Source organism: Onychomys torridus, chromosome 1 (genome assembly GCF_903995425.1).
Source record: "Onychomys torridus chromosome 1, mOncTor1.1, whole genome shotgun sequence".
Classification (NCBI taxonomy): Eukaryota; Metazoa; Chordata; class Mammalia; order Rodentia; family Cricetidae; genus Onychomys; species Onychomys torridus.
Window position 1 is genome coordinate 136,617,809 of NC_050443.1, and position 4,422 is coordinate 136,622,230.

At 43.5% G+C, this 4,422-nt stretch overlaps 1 pseudogene; it reads right to left on the reverse strand.

Moving 5' to 3' along the window:
* Positions 1–856: 856 nt before the first annotated feature.
* LOC118577987 lies at positions 857–2,616 on the reverse strand (annotated as a pseudogene).
* Between the last annotated feature and the right edge of the window lie 1,806 nt (positions 2,617–4,422).

Sequence of the window (4,422 nt, forward strand, 5' to 3'; positions counted from 1 at the left end):
TATAATGAAATCGGCTGGCTTCTGTTAGGATGTGATGAGAGGAAACTAAATGCTTTCTGTCTACCGTGTATTGGATTTCTGAGGCAGCGGGAAGGAAGACAATCTATGTAGATCATAACTCCAGAACTGTCGGATGTGTCTTCAAAATCCCAGAGGGTCACATCCCCGCAAAATTAATAATAATGACCTCCCCTGCTTTTCTGTGGAAAGAAAACCCATCTGTTATTGTAGATAAGGAAAAAATTAACGTTAATCCTTATGAGACTTTAAGGGTGAGAAGAGTGCAGGTCTAGAGATTATGATCCAGGACCAGACCACTGACTCTGAATCCTGGCTCTGCCTTTTCAAGCACATATTCTAGGTGACAAGCTTTGGCCTTGCTGTAACTCCAGAATTTTTTAAAATCTGTAAATTGATGATGAATATAGAACTTTTTGTGTATGTATTCCCTGGATTAAATGAGTTAGCACAAAGTAATCCCAAGTGCTGGCAAAGCCTAAGTACAACTTCAGTATTTACTTCTGTTATTATGATAAATGTCTGCTTTTTACATTAATACTTACAGCCAATCCCCTAGGCTGCTAATAGACATTATATATTTTAATTGATGTAAATGAAAACAAGTTTCAGTGGAGAAAAGACATTTTCAAATACACAGCCAATAAATGGTTGAATTGGAATTCCTCGAGATCTGTTTAATTTCTTTTCTTTTTTTTTCTTCTCCTCCTTCTCCTTCTTCTTTCTCCTTCTCCTCCTCCTCCTCCTTCTTCTTCCTCTTCTTCTTCTAACAGAAGTAGCTTTTATTTATTTCCATGTTTCTCAAATTAAGCTGGCTGAGTAGGTTGTTTTGAGGGGATTAGTAAAAGAGACCAAATCCCATATCCTCATCTGATTCCTCCAACTCTTCCTTGGCTTCAGCCTTGGCTGGGGCCACAGCAGCAGCAGGAGCAGCAGTAGGAGCGGCGGCCTGTAGGGGCAGCAGCCAGGAATGCAGATGGATCAGGCAAGAAGCCTTGACCTTTTCAGCAAGTGGGAAGGAGTACTCAGTCTCCACAGACAAAACCAGAACCCGCTGGTACCCATTGATGATAGAATGTGGCACTAAAGCAACAGTCGGGTAACCAATCTGAGACAAACACTGGCAACATTTTGGACGCCCTCCAGGAAGTGGGAGTGTAGAGTCTGCTCTGTGATGTCCAGCACTTCCGGGTAGTAAATGCTGCCATTGTCAAACACTTGCTGGATGATCAGCCCCAAAGGAGAAGTGGGAGATGTTCAGCATTGTGGCTTCGCTGGCACCTACTTTGTCTCCAGTTTTTATCAGTGGCACATCACTCAGAATTTCAGTGGTGCCACTGGAGATGTTAGTGGTGATGCCTAAAGCCTGGAAGAAGGAGGTCTTTTCGGGCCCCAGAGCAGTGTTCTGGGCTGGCACAGTGACCTCACACGGGGCAATGGCACCAGCACGGTCAGCAGCCGGCACCTTATTGGCTAGCAGCATGTCCCTAATCTCCGTGCCGTCCTCCTTGGTGAACACAAAGCCCACACTACCCCAGATATGAGGCAAGAGTTTCTCCAGAGCTGGGTTGTTCTCCAGGTACCCTCGGATGACTTTGCGCATCATGGCGTTCTTGCCCATCAGCACCACAGCAGGGACATGCGGATCTGCTGCATCTGTTTGGAGCCCACATTGTCTGCTCCCACAATGAAGCATTCTGGGTAATCATCTAAAAGTTGGATGATCTTAAGGAAGTAGTTGGACTTCCAGGTGGCCCTGTCTTTGGCAGGGTTTAAAGACGATGTCACTAGAATGAGGACACTGGCGAGAGAAGGGGGAATCTGTCTAATTTCAAGCCAATTCTCATTCTAAGCAGTTAACATGGTAACTAGCTGACTAACTTCTTCACTAGTTGTCCAATAATAAGATACTGGCCAGACTTGGAAGCTACCTCAAAGCTCCTCCTTCTCTTCTGGTTTTAGATTTGGGGATGAACAGCTAGTTCAGCCAGCTAATGTGATACTGCTGGCTCTGCCGGGAAGCTGAGCACAGATGGGGACCACAGGGCCCTGGTCCTGCAAGTTTCTCTTCTGTATCATCAGAGAGGCTCCCTGCCGCAGTTTCCAATCAGGGTTTGCAGTTTCCTTTCTTTAGCACTTTCCAAATATTTTAATTTGTCTCATAGCACATTGGATATTTCATTGTTTCTTATAGATGAGAGGAAAATGGCTTGTTCAGAGAAATGTGGCTCCACAGCAAAGATCCACCCCGAGCAGCGTTCACAGCCCGGGCTGCCAACTTCACAAATAAATGGTTCTGATATCTTCAGAAACCAGATTTTCATATTTGTTCTCCAAAGGGTGGAGGGTACATTTTTAATAAAGCTGTAGTTGTGATAAATGGCTGGCTTAAAAATAGCAGGCAGAGGCTCAGCTCACACGGTGGCCTAGAAGCCATTGTGAATCATTTGCTAGATAAACACTGGCTCTCCAGTGAAGTCTTTTGAGAGCCTTAGCTTACGTTAGCTATGAGTGACTTATTTCCCATGATCAGTTTGATAACTGAAGAGAATTTTCCTATAGTCCAGATTCACAGACTATGGCCCAAACCTACCTCATGTAACCTTGCATCTAATCAAGAGAGCAGATTCTCATTGTCTCCATCAACTACAATATGCCTTTATGGCCTCAGCCTCATTTGTGCATATTTGTCTGTAATGAAGCTTAGAGCTAAGGAAAAATTCTTGTTGCATTTCTAATAAACAGTGACTGAATATGGATTAACATTGCTATGACAGAGAAGCATGTATGCTTAATAACAAAACAATTCCTTGCTATAGTGGTTGGAGCTACTGGATGTTACCAAGAACAAGGAAGAGTTAGGAGAAGCTAAATTAATTGTATAGAAAATGTGGCAGACATCTTCATCTTATTTATCTCTGAGGCTATCATCCATTAGACATTTCTCTCCTACAGGTGATCAGGTCCAGGTGATTTTAGAAATAGCCCTCAGGTAAGCAATCATTGACTCAACAGCTGTGTGAACCTTATAAACCATGGGTGAAGTCTTCAGAGGCATCCCTTCATGTGCAGAAGTAGGGGTGTCTCCACAGACCAAAAATTGACTATGGAAAAGGAGCTATATAGCATAACTGCAGAATACTTATTAGTAGGCTATCACATGGGCAGTAGGGAAAGCAAGTCTAAGGGTGCTGTCTCTTCTCCAATAGATACTGTTGGAAGGATGCTGAGACCTCTTTGTTCCTGAAGTATTTGATAGACAACCTAGGTCCAGTAAATTCCCCTCGACTCCTCTTGACTCTATACACTAATTAGTTAGAATCAAAGTGTGCACAGGGGAGTGAATTCCATAAAAATGCAAAATGCTGAAAGAGCCTTCTCAGCTCCTCCTTTAAAGCCCAGTGATGTGCTGGGCATTTCCTTTTGGCTTTCTGGAGCTGCTCTTTCCCTTTTCCCTTTGTGCTGTTCTTGAAAGATTGTTTCTATCAATGGTCTCTTGTGCCATCTGGCTTTTAATTATTTTCGATCAACAAGAAGCACTAGCAAGAGACAGGGAAAGACAAGGCAAGTGAGATTGAAGTATTGATTTCCTGAGTCTTCCCCTTTGGGGTCACTACAAGCAGGCTGCATCTTTCAAACAAGTTCCTATGTACTCCTTCTCAAAGGAATAGAGAGAAGGAAGCAGGGATGTGTGTGGATGGAGTTGTGGGTAGCCATAGCAGAGATCACACATGATAGCATTTTCTCACTATCCTATGGGAGGAAGATAAATATATTCTTGATACATCCAGGAAGTTAGTAGAAGGAACAACTTAACACATATGAGAAAAAAAAATGGAAAGAATTAACTGTAGAAAAGCGTAAACCAATCTTTGGAAACTGGATGGAATCAAAGAAAATGGACTTGTCGGGGCATTAGGGTTATGGGTAACACTCACAGTTCTGTGACAGAGCACAGAAATAGCAGTTAGTTGAAGGCATATAAAATTCAGTTTATCTCCACCAAGGGCACACTACAGCCTTTCCTGCTGCACTGGAGAGGTAGAGCAGGAGCACATGCCCTGGGGCCTGAACTATGCCTGGGCAGGGGAAAATGGTGGAGGTCCATAGCAATCCTGACTTGCAAATCAGTTCTCTGACCTGGGTATAGGGGCAAAAGACTAATGGAACCATCTAGTAGCTGGAACCCTCCTATGTTTCCCTGAAGATAGCTGACACTCTCGCTTAAAAAAATGAATTTGCCAGGCAATAATGGCAGAAAAAGACATGGATGATTTGAAGAGGGACTAAAGAGGGAGCTGCAGAGTCATAGAAATAGAAGATGGTGGGAGATGGCAAAGAAGGAAGAAGGAAGTGAAGGCCACGAAGAAGCTGAAGGAATGATGTGGAGAGAAAGAGGTCAAG